This window comes from Coregonus lavaretus (assembly GCF_964263955.1).
Source record: "Coregonus lavaretus genome assembly, chromosome: 28".
Classification (NCBI taxonomy): domain Eukaryota; kingdom Metazoa; phylum Chordata; class Actinopteri; order Salmoniformes; family Salmonidae; genus Coregonus; species Coregonus lavaretus.
The window spans coordinates 5,364,922-5,378,254 of NC_140015.1; the positions used below are offsets into that span (position 1 = coordinate 5,364,922).

Sequence of the window (13,333 nt, forward strand, 5' to 3'; positions counted from 1 at the left end):
ATCTACAGTACTACAGTATCATGACCAAAGCCCATTCACTGATAAGGCTTCAACCTAACACTCCCAACTAGAGGATGACATTCAAGTGAATGAGGCTGATCAGTGTAATATGCGATAAACAGAGACGTTTAGCGCTGGCTATACTGCAAGCCCTCGTTCACACTGACATAACGATTGCATCCAAAATGGCACCCTATTCGCTAGATAGTGCACTACTCCTGGCCAGTGCCCATAGGGCTCTATTAAAAAGCAGTTGACTATAAGGGATGTAGAGGATTTTCGGACACAAAGAGATTGCATGTTTCCTGCATTCAGATGACCTCTATGATCAGGGGCCACTCCGAAATGCTCCAGCTCCCATTTAAAACATAATAGCAGGCCAGCAAAGTAATGGGGGAGGAGGAGGGGAAAACGTCCATCATTCTCTCCGCTCGTTTTCAGGAGTGTATGATAATATGACAGCTGATGTGGAATATGATGTATATTGGTCACAACGAATGCTATTCCAAGTCATGCTCATCTCTTGTATCACACTGATATCTGGTCATCATAGGCATTGCCAGGAATAGAATAGAGTTTGGTAACTTCTGCACTTTGCCCACTAGGTTGGCCTCTCTTGGCTTCTATTCTCTATGCAGGGAGTAGAAAAGAGTAGTTCTGAGATTGAACTGTTCAGCCAGGGACCAGGCAGCAGTCTTCTGTAAGGGACTAATTATGTAGCAGGTAAGAGGTAGGTTCATGAGAAACCTCAGGAGGAGATGGAGCAGAAGTTTGAGCCCCCATGTAGGGAATGCAGCAGTATCTCCATCTACTCATCCACTTGTCTGTGAAACAGTTCCCCTGTCTCACTTACATGAACGGTGGTGCAGAGGGATGCTGTTTTAAGGTCACAGAGCAGGAGTACACCTTTATATAACGATGTTGAGTAAGAAGTACCATTTGTTGTGTGTTTAGTGTTTGTGTGTACATCTGGGTCTATATATCATCCAGATCCGCTGGCACTCCCAAAAGATTAAGGATTTTAAGTCACTCCGCATCAAAATAGGTCACAATGTCATATTATCATCCCATTTATTTAACCAAAAACTCCCTCCCTCCGTGACCCATAAAAAGACAAATCTCAATCCACTTTCCTCTCCCCTGCCTCTTCCCAGATGACATCCATCCATCCCAGCACACTAATGATCTCATTTAGGAGTTTGTGGATGTTTTAATTGCTAGGCCTGACTCCTGCAGAGCTGCGGTGACCTCTGTGTCAGTTCTAAAGTTAGATTCGCTCTCAGTGACCTCTGTTGCTCGGGCGGTTTAAAAATACCTTGGCCTTAAAACATACATGGCCAAATCTCTGAAATAGATCAACTGAACTTTGGCACAAAGTGGGAAGTGTCCCCTTTTCACACCTTCATCTGGATAGGGAGAGCGCTGGTGATAGAGAGAAAGAAGAAAATGTGAGGAAGTAAAAGAGTGAGGAAGAGAGGAAGAGAGAGAGAGAGAGGAAAGAGAGAGAGAGAGAGAGGAATATGCAAGAAAGTGAGGGTATTGCAGGTGTGGTGGCAATTAAATCAGCACCTGGATATTCAACAACAGAAAAATCCCTCATCCATCAAAACAATCCAACGATTTTCCCCTCCACACATTAATACACTTACTGCAAGATAACACAGGCAGTTTGTAAAACTAGAACGACTGAAATCATATGATCAAGATGCAAATGTAGACGGAATGACAGATGATGCTCCAGCACCATGCACCATTAGCACCATGCACCAAAAGCACAAACAGATCAGGGACCAGGCTACATTAGCACCATGCACTAAAAGCACAAACAGATCAGGGACCAGGCTACATTAGCACCACAGCCATAATTCTCTATTAGCAGGTGGCTCAAAGTTATGGCTCCCTTCCAGCTTCTGGCTTCCAACTTCCAGCCTCGTAATGCCACTTGGTCCCACATGTGCTTTCATCTGATCAGTAACACACACACACACACTCTGCACACACACACACACACACACACACACACACACACACACACACACACACACACACACACACACACACACACACACACACACACACACACACACACAGTCTTGTATACCTAACCTTGTGGGGACACACAATTCAGTCCCATTGAAAATCCTATTTTCTCTAACCCCTAACCATAAACATAACCCTAACCCTAACCCTAACCCTAACCTTAACCCCAAAACATGGGCATTATGAGTTGAAGGATGATGGGAGGTCTAAGTGAATTTTGTTGGCCAAACTTCAAGAGATGAATGAATTGCATTGGTGACCTGGCCGTGGGAGTTTATGTAGGTGAGGATGGAGGGATGGAGGGATGGAGGGATGGAGGGATGGAGGGATGGAGGGATGGAGGGATGGAGGGATGGAGGGATGGAGGGATGGAGGGATGGAGATGGTTTTGTGCTGTTCTGCTGAGCAATGGAAAAACTAGATGTCCTCTTCCGGAACGGTGTGTGTGACATCTCGCTATGTGTGCATCTAGGTGAAATGGGTTTATAAGTGGCATGTGTGTGTGTGTGTGTGTGTTGGTGTGTGTGTGCGCACAAGTGGAGGTTAATGCAAGTGTGTCTCAGCACAATAATGAGTTGACATGAGTGTCAAACTGCATTGGGATCAATCACCACGATGCTGACAGGCAGGCAGACAGGCAGGCAGGCAGGCAGGCAGGCAGCAGCCTCTGAGTTTCCCTCTCCTTACAGCAGTGGAGGCTCCTCAGAGGAGGAAGGGGAGGACCATCCTCCTCAGTGAATTTCTTTTTTAAAAAGTAAAACATTAAAAAAGTTATCATTTTTAGATCAAACTATACTAAATATATTCACGTCACCAAATAATTGATTAAAACACACTTTTTTGCAATGAAGATCTACAGTAGCCTCAGCAGTACTCTGTAGGGTAGCACCATGGTGTAGCAGGAGGACAGCTAGCTTCCGTCCTCCTCTGGGTACATTGACCTAGGAGGCTCATGGTTCTCACCCCCTTCCATAGACTTACACAGTAATTATGACAACTTCCGGAGGACGTCCTCCAACCTATTAAAGCTCTTCAATCAAAGGATCAGAGAATGAATCTAGTACTGAAAGCATAAGCTACAGTTAGCTAGCACTGCAGTGCATCAAATGTGGTGAGTAGTTGACTCAAAGAGAGAGAAAGACAATAGTTGAACAGTTTTTAACAATTTAATTTATTCCAAAATGAAGGACAAGCAAGAGAGAGATAGAGAGATTTTGTCATTTTTTTTCACTTTCGGTTTCGCTTACTTAGCTAGCAAATGCAGCCAGCTAGTTTAGCCTACTCAAACACCCTGCTCAAACAGAGGGATGATATGTTAGCTAGCTGGCTATGAATATCCAACACAACACTGGAACTCTTCCAAGTCAAGGTGAGATTTTGGTTTTACTAATTTATTGCCACCGGGGCCCGCCGGTGTCAGTTCTAAACTGCTTACTGACTGTACACTGTAACGTTACTGCATGATTGTAGCGGGTTTGCTAACACATTGGTTATATTAGCTATGTTGATTATGACGTTACTTTAGCTAATATGGTGAAAACGATGTAAGCTGTGTGTAGCGGTTATGATATGGTTTGGCTTGGAAAGGTTTTTTCGTCTGGTCACATACAGCTGATGTGTTGTGCATTGAAGTCCACAAGCGAAGAGAAAAGGTGAGAGGAGGAGAGCACATAGATACGAGAAGGAATACAATGTGGCTGCTATGAAAGTGAACTGTGTTTACGTGTGATCAGGGGTGTATTCATTCTGCTGATTCTGTTGAATAACTTTTCTTAAACGGAAGCAAATGTTTGCAAATGTTGGACTATTGATTACACCCTAGATCAGCTAGATGCAGGGAAGAGTGTGCAAGGCGGTATTGAATGTGTCACTTTCTGTCCATGTGTCACTGTCTGTCACCTCAAATTTTCCTCTCAACCTGTGCGCACCTACCTTTAATTCATAGGCTAGGTTGTAGCAACCTCATGATGGGTGTAGGGATAATCTGAGTATCATGTAGTCGCCTAAACCTATCGCTGTTACATTGAACCAGGTGAATGGAATATGAATGACAGTCATCCAATATGCTGTAATAGAAATAAGGCCATGCTCATATAAATAAAATGGCCCTCCTTCATCTTAAACGGCACCGACCGCCACTGCCTTATAGTGTAACTACAGCCTGCCACTTCCTCTCCTCTTTCTCATCCCCCCATTTATTCTCCTCTTTATAGTGATGGAGATCTGTTTTTTAATTAACGGTCTGCACCGGAGGTCGATTAACTCTGTGTTAATTACATGTTTAATGTCAAAATCTATCAGTGCAAATTGAGAATAGCTTTGTTTAAATTAATTCAATTTCATCTCTCAGAAATGCACATGATGGGTGATGGCTAATTGCAAGTAGCCTTTTAAGTGGGGGAAGATACATTCGTTCGTTTTCATCACATCCCTGTACACTCTTAGAAAAAAAAGGTGCTATCTAGAACTTCAAAGGTTATTCGGCTGTCCCCATAGGAGAACCCTCTGAAGAACCCCTTTGGGTTCCATATTGAACCCTTTCCACAGAGGGTTCTACATGGATCACAAAAGAGTTCTACCTGGACCCAAAAAGGGTTCTACCTGGAACCAAAAAAGGGTTCTCCTATGGGGACAGCCGAAGAACCCTTTTGGAATACTTTTTTCTAAAAGTGTAGTTCTGTGTGTATGTGCTTGTGTGTGTGTGTGTGCGTGCGTGCACACGTGCATGCGTGTGTGTGAGGGAGTTTTTGAATTGCGAGTGATGCCTTTCGGACTGTAGAATGCAGCTGTGCTTTAGTTTCCTACAGTTGAGTTTTGAGGCTGCCCACGTAACAATTCTAACATGCACTCTGGATCTGTCCGCACACAATTAGTTGGTCCTATCTAACATCTAACAACCTCTCACCTACACAATCCCACACAAACAAATACTCTTCCTCCATGTAATCATGATATGTTCCTGTTCTTCCACCCACAGGCACACAGCTAGCTACCCACTCACTCAAACTCACTCAAACATACGTGCACTGCACACACATAAAGGCACCCACACACGTCTGTGGAACTGTAGAAAATATATAGATAATAAGTATATCTGTAGTTTGATGTATGGGGCTAATGTGGGGATGCTACACTGGTGCTGGTAAACTGGTAGTAGGCTAGATTGATCATCTCTGTTGGATTGGTACTCTAATCCCATCCATGTTCCATGGTGTCATTAATCTGCCCATGCCTGAGTCAGAATCAGGGATCTGGGATGAGATATTCTTCATTAACTGCGGTGCTACAGTATATTGCGCTGTAGAGGCCTGCTCTTGCCTGGTCTGGATGAAGACACACACACACACACACAAACACACACAATAACATGCTTGTACTACTCCACTATTTTAGACAGGGTTTGTGGAGGGACACCCCAAGAAGAAGGAGTGCGAAAGTTACTCTAACACACACTGCAGCAGCAAACCAAACCAGAGGCAGAACCCTTGAACACATACTGTAGCTACCACCAAGCGGAAGGTGTACAACACAAGAACTCAGTTACCCCCACTGACTCCACCCTTAAATCTCCCTACAGTCCCACCCTTCCACCATGCTCCTGTGCACATCACCATCACTCCTGTCTTGTGCTGTACTGGGTATCCCAGCCAATCCAAGCCGACACAAATGCGACGGACACTGTGGCGGTGTATTTCACAAGGCTGTATTTCACACTCCAAAGAGCAGTTCGCCTCTAAATCAGTGAATCCCTAGAAAATCATGATGTGATATAGACTAGAGTCATGCATCACACCCTTCACATTCACTTCTAATGAAAGAGGAATTACGGGGTGTGAGATACTATATGTAGTGAAGCTGAGATAGAGGATGGATGGAGCAGAAGTGTCTTTCTACCCACTGGGCACCGATGTCAATTCAACATCTATTCCAGGTCGTTTTTGTGAATGGGATTTTACAGAGAGGCAGAGCTGCCGCTGCTTTCTGCTTTCTGCAGCCGCACAGCTGATACACCAACCTTTTCATGACATCCTCTCTATCCCTCTCCATCCCTCTCTCTTACCATCCCCCTCTCTCTCTCTCTCCCTATCTGCATTTCTGCCCGCTGCATGCATCACACTGTTCTCTCTATCTCTGTTCTCAGACAGTTTCCTCAAGACACACCATTTCAATCTACACATCTCGTTCTATATTCCTCTCCTCTCACAAGTAACAGTGCACTGCATTACCACCTCTCCTCTCCACACCTCTCTCTCTCTCTCTCTCTCTCTCTCTCTCTCTCTCTCTCTCTCTCTCTCTCTCTCTGTGTCTACTCACTTTATTCTGTCTGTCCAACCCTACTCCTCTTTTTCTCCTGCCAACTCATTATTCTCCTCATTCCCACCATATGTCAGTTTATGCTTTTGCTCTTTTTCTCTCTCTCCCTCGCTCTCTCTCTCCCTCTCCCGGTCTCTCTCTCTCCTCTCTGTCCCATTAACCACTTAAGGATCGGACCCCTTTTTTCAATTTTCGCCTAAAATGACATACCGAAATCTAACTGCCTGTAGCTCAGGATCTGAAGCAAGGATATGCATATTCTTGATATCATTTGAAAGGGTACACTTTGAAGTTTGTGGAAATGTGAAATTAATGTAGGAGAATATAACACATTAGATCTGGTAAAAGATAATACAAACAAAAACACATGCATATATATATATATATATATATATATATATATATATATATTTTATAATCTTTGAAATGCAAGAGAAAGGCCACAATATAATATTGCAGTTTAGGCGCAATTTAGATTTTGGCCAATAGATGGCAGCAGTGTGTGTGCATAGTTTCAGATTGATCCAGTGAAGCGTTGCAATACTGGACTATGTTGTATCAAGTCTGCCCAAATGTGCCGAATTGGTCAATTGATATATTTTCAAGTACATAACTATAGAGAACATACACAAATGATATGGTAATACAAAATGTAAGTTTACACACTCCCAGGAATGTCATACATGATGGATCATTAGCTTATACACTAACTTTCACACATCTATATGGCCGGGCGGGGTGGGTGTGGAGCCAGAGACAGCAAGGGTTCAAACTGTAGAACCCAGTTCCTACATCTGAATATAAAAATTGATTTTATTAAACAAAACTATGCTACATTTGATGTCTGGGACCGTCAGGATGACAAATCAGAGCAAGATTACTGAATGTACAGTAAGTACATTATTTACCTTCAGAGGTGAATGTACCAAACCAGTTGCCGTGATACATTTTTTGTTGTTGTGCACTCTCCTCAAGCAATAGCATGGTATCTTTTCACTGTAATAGCTACTGTAAATTGGACAGTGCAGTTAGATAATCAAGAATTTAAGCTTTCTGCCCATATAAGACATGTCTATGTCCTGGAAGGTTTGCTGTTACTTACAACAGTCATGCTAATCACATTAGCGCACATTAGCTCAACCGTCCCGTATTTGGGACACCGATCCCGTAGAGGTTATCTCCCTTGTGTTGCTGAAGTTCTTCCCATCCCTCCATCCCCCTCTCTCCATTCCTCTCTCTCCATCCTTCTCTCCCTCCCATATATCCTTCAAGCTGCCCGTACTGTGCCACACCGACGACAGTTTCCCACAAATATAACGTCACTTTTACAGACTGCTGTTTGCATGCCAGGAGTTCAGCTCTGTTTGTACAGATATTATCAATGGGGAGCAATCTGGAGTGAGATACAAGGCAATTAGGGAGTAGGGGAGGAGGGTAAAGGAAGGGGAGGGAGGAGGGTAGGAGGGAAAGTGTCCCAAAGTCTGTCGCAAAGTCACACTGATCGTGTCTGTCTCTAAAGCCTGCATTATGACAAGTATAACCACCCGCACCGGCGACATCACTCATTATTTCCATTTGGACCCCCTCCCTCCCTCCCTACATTACATCTCGTATGAAAGCGTACACGCCAACTCAGCCCAGCTCTCTCTCTCTCTGCTAGCCTGCATGGTGTGTGCTGCTGGAGCAGCCGCTCAGCACCAGACCCATAGAAGAGCTATATCATAGATTTTCTATTCCCCTCCTGCCTCCCCCTTTCCCTCCTTCCCTCACACCCTCTCTCAATATCACTCTCTAAAACAGTGCACGCACACATTGAAGCAAACACACACCGCTCGGGGACCAATCGGAGTCGCCAGAGTTCAGGTCTTATTTGTGAATGGGATTTTACGGAGAGGCAGAGCTGCCGCTGCTTTCTGCTTTCTGCAGCCGCACACACAGCTGATAAACCAACATTTTCATGACATTCTTTCTATCCCTCTCTCTCCCTCTCTCTCTCCCTTTCTGCATTTCTGCCCGCTGCATGCATCAAAGTGTTCTCTCTTTTTCTGTTCTCAGACAGTTTCCTCAAGACACACCATTTCAATCTACACATCTCTTTCTATATTCCTCTCTTCTCACAAGTAACAGTGCACTGCATTACCGCCTCTCCTCTCCACTCCTCTCCTCTCTCCCTCTTCTTGTTCCACTTTATCTCTTCTCATTTCTGGTTCTCCCCACTCCCTCTCTCTTTCTTTCCCTCATCCTGTCTGCCTCCAGCATCAGTGATAGTTGAGGGAAGCAGAGCCCCTCTCTCCTCTCCTCTCATCATCCCCTATTTCCTACCTTTTTGAGAGTCTGTGTCCCGGTTGATGCTGGAGCTTCAGTGGGATTGTCGGACAGTCAGGATGACGGGCGGACGGACAGGCGGACGGACCAGCAGCCTGGGAACCTTCTGTGAGCCAAAGAGAGGAGGAGAGAGAAAAATGAGAGAGCGAGAGAGAGAAAGGTAGAAAGAGACAGAGAGCGGGCGGTGCTGCTGAAGAGGGAGAGGGAGCGCTGAGTGGCTGGAGGTGAGATGAAGGGGAGAGAGAGAGAGGGAGGGAAAGATAAATGGAGAGGGAGGGAGAGAGGAAGAGAGGCCTGGATTGGGATAGGAGGGGATGTTGTGATGTTTAAGAGGAGGGAGGGATTGCAGTAGAGTGGAGGGAGATAGTGGAAGAAGGGATGGGGAGAGGAGAGGAGAGGAGAGGGGGTGATGGAAAAGAGAAGAGTGGAGGAGGAGTACAAAGTGGAGCGAGGGATGAGTGTCCTATAGATGAAGTGCTGATGAGAGATGGAGAGAATGGCGATGAGAGAAAAGAGAACATGTCAGTTTGGCCTGGGGCTGGGGGTGAGTGCACTTAGGAGTGAAAGGTTACGGGGAGGAGGACAGAGGAAGAAAATAACATGAAGAAATCGAGAGAAAGATTACATTGAAATTCCTGTTCTTGTGGTTATTTAGAAGTCTATTTTGGGGCTATTTTATCCAAGATGCCTCTAGACCAGGGGTGTCAAACTCATTTTAGCTCAGGGGCCACATGGAGGAAAATCTATTCCCAAGTGGGCCGGACCGGAAAAATCATGGTATATATAACTTAAAAACTATCTACCTCAACTCTGGTCCTCTGTAGCTCAATTGGTAGAGCATGGCGCTTGTAACGCCAGAGTAGTGGGTTCGATCCCCGGGACCACCCATACGTAAAAATGTATGCACACATGACTGTAAGTCGCTTTGGATAAAAAGCGTCTGCTAAATGGCATATTATTATTATTATTAAAAACAACAACTTCAGATTGTTTTCTTTGTTTTAATACGATCAACATACAACATAAAGCTGGAGCCTGAGGACAGTGTGTCCAAAATAGTACAAGCACAACATCACTATTAATCATAAAACACGTCAAGTTTATTTGAAAATTCTAAAGAAAAAGAACACACAAACACACAATGCCTCAGTGATTAACAGAACTGTTTCACAGATCACAGAACTATATCAGGGTGTCATTTCTCAGGCAGAAATGTAGATACAAATAATGAAATCCTGTTCCCCAAACAAGTGCAAGAACCACAGAGTCAAGAATAGGTTAAATATACAAATAAAATAAAAACAATTAAAAACAATAGCACATCAACATAAAAACATATAAACATAAAGCTGGAGCCTGAGGACAGTGTCCAAAAGCACATCATCACTATTAATCATAAAACACCTCAAGTTATTTGAAAGTTCTGAGGACAAAGAACACACAAACACACAATGCCTCAGTGATTCACAGAAGTATATCACAGATCACAGAACTATATCAGGGTGTCATTTCTCAGGTAGAAATGTAGATAAAAATAATGAAATCCTGTTCCCCAAACAAGTGCAAGAACCACAGAGTCAAGAATAGGTTAAATATACAAATAAAATAAAATCAATTAAAAACAATAGCACATCAACATAAAAACATATAAACATAAATCTGAAAGCGTTGCTCAAACTCCCGTAACAGTCCCGTTATTTTATCTTTGAACCGCTTCATGTCTGCCACATGTTGGGTCGCGCACACATTTTTCAGACAGGGGAAGTGAGCTGCATCACCACCGGCAAGTTGCGTCTCCCACAATGACAGCTTCAACTTGAAAGAACGTATGCTGTCATAATACTGCGTGACAACTTTGTTGCGCCCTTGCAGCTGTTTGTTCAAGTTATTCAGGTGCTCTGTAACATCCACCATAAATGCAAGGTCCTGCATCCATTCTGCGGAATGAAATTCTAACACTGGTTTGCCCTTTTCTTCCATGAACTGTTCAATTTCTTCCCGATCATTGAGGGCGCACCATCTGTAGCCAGGTTGACAGCGCGGGACCAGTCCACTCCGACCCTGTCCAGCGCGCCGACGAGTGCGGTAAAAATATCAGCTGCTGTCGTTGTATCTGTCATCGGCACCAACTCCACGAACTCCTCGGTGACGGTCAATGTGTCATCAACTCCGCGGATGAAAATGGCCAGTTGTGCAACATCTGTAATGTCCGTGCTTTCATCAATTGCAACCGAAAACGCAATAAATGACTTTACTTTTTGCTTCAACTGGCTGTCCAAATCCACTGAAAGATCGGAAATCCTGTCTCCAACTGTGTTTCTTGTCAGGCTGATATTTGCAAAAGCCTGCCGCTTTTCAGGGCACACAATCTCCGCTGCCTTCATCATGCATGTTTTTACAAATTCACCCTCACTAAATGGTTTTGAAGCCACTGCTATTTCATTAGCAATGAGGTAGCTAGCTTTCACTGCAGCGTCACTGATGTCTAGGCTGTGAGTAAACACAGACTGCTGTTTCTTCAGACCCGCCAACAGTTCATTCACCTTCTCTCATCTCCGCTGTTGGGGCAATGAGGGTGCCAAAGCACATAATGTTAAAAGTAGAAGCCGTAATAAATATCGCGGGCAAAACAAAGTAGCTCATTGGCTGCACGTGCTTGACCTACTTGCTCTGCCCCGGTATAAACAGTTTGCTTGCTTAACACAATTGCTATTGCGCCATCCAGTGGACGCAATTGGAACAGCAGTTTATTTTATTGAAAAATTGCAGCGCATTTTTATACTTTACAAAATTATTATTATTATTATTATTATTTTTTTATTATAATTTTTTTTAAATCATCTCGCGGGCCGGATTAAACCCGTTTGCGGGCCTGATCCGGCCCGCGGGCCGGACGTTTGACACCCCTGATCTAAATGGTCCTATACGGTTACATGATGTCTTCATTTAAAATGTTTCCACTTCTGATGAATAACCTGCTATAAAACATGTAGGAATAGAATAGGGTGAAACCATATGCTTGATCCATTCCATTTATTCCATTCCAGCCATTACAATGAGCCTTTCCTCCTATAGCTCCTCCCACCAGCCTCCTCTGTGTGGGATGTTATTGGCTGTAATATTTCATAATGATGACACGCTAAGGTAATCACACATTAGTGCAAGTCACTATTGTGACATAGTAGCGTGGAAATTATGCATGATGAAATGTCTGTCAGTAACAAAATGAATAAGCCCTGGAGAAAAGCCATTTCATAAGATGTGAATAAGTCTCTCCTTGAATAAAGGCTTCTTCTGAAAATCTTTTTCTGGGAAGAGTGCCTTTTTGTGACTCAATGCATTTTTGTTTTCCTCTTAGTGTATACAAAATAACATTGTATAGTCAACATTGTGTACTCTTATTTATAGATGGTCCAAATAGCTGCATGCAATACCTCAAACTGATCAACCAAATGAAAGCTTGTGAAAGTGGCAGTTTGACTCTTAAAATAGGATATAGCAAAACAAATAGCAATGGATCACCAACATATTAAGGAAAACAGTCCATATGATTGTGAACTCACTATGGAATGGTTTTCTAAAAAGAAACATTACATTGAAAATCAGCTGAAAACGACATTTCCTTTTCTGATCAACTGAATGAGAGTAACACTTCGTGGTCACTAGATGGAAGTGGTGAGGTTAATATGAATTGCGTTTGCCTAGGGGCATTTTGAGAGGTTTATTAGCATAAGGGCATGGTGCGAATTACGAGGGAGCCAGGGGGGGCTCAGCTCCCCTGAATGAGATGTTAGCTTCCCTAAATGCAACAAAAGTCAAACTTTGGGGGGGTCTCTAAATAATGCTAATTTAACCATTCTCCTATTTGTTTAAAATGCAGTGGTAAATATGAAAATAAAATATTTCAATGAAACAAACACCCCCATCTCTCTGTCATGGTTTAAACCATTTATTTCTATGTGGCAGAACTGTTCATCCAGTAGTTCTGAATTTCGGCCTCAGCTGAGCTCCTTTACGCATAGATTTATCTTTGTACGTCCTCATTTTCTCCATTTGTTTGCCATGCGTCCTTGATAAAAATAGCCTTTATTCCAACGCATTAGATTTATCCTTTGATTTATCATTGTTTGCTTTTGTCAGTCAACTGTTTACAACAATCATCAGACAACTAGCCTGCAGCTAGACACCAACTCGCATCCAATCCATCCAACAAGTATACATTAATGACAATAGGCCTATAGTTAACTCTTTCGGTTAGAAGCATTCCATTTTGCAATGGCATAGGCCTACATTATTTTGGATTTGTGTTCCCATGAGAACTGTTTTCACAGTGAAACATAATGAAAAGTTAAGTAGGCATAGTTACACTTAGGCCTGCGGTGCATTTTCAGAGATCTCCAATATCCATGATTCGTACAGGGTTTAAGTTCAATGTTCTAATTAAATTGATACATTCTTAATAATTACAAATAACACTGTCATAAATGTCATTAATGTAAGGAAAGAAAGGTAGTGTTTTATGTCACACGATCTGTGAAGACTCCAAGCATTACCTCATAAATTATGGACAACTCATGAACTACGATGTAAAACATGTTTTGATTCAACTCGTATTACACTGAACAGAAATATAAAAACAACATGTAAAGTGTTG

The 13,333-nt window shown here is 43.1% G+C and overlaps 1 protein-coding gene across 1 annotated transcript in view; it reads right to left on the reverse strand.

Moving 5' to 3' along the window:
• LOC311104088 (parvalbumin-7-like) overlaps positions 1 to 13,333 on the reverse strand; it is a 49,957-nt gene that overhangs the window by 23,929 nt on the left and 12,695 nt on the right. The window contains exon 3 of the mRNA XM_084145751.1: positions 8,677 to 8,785. The gene's annotated coding sequence lies outside the window, so the exon portion shown is untranslated. The remainder of the gene's footprint in view (positions 1 to 8,676; positions 8,786 to 13,333) is intronic.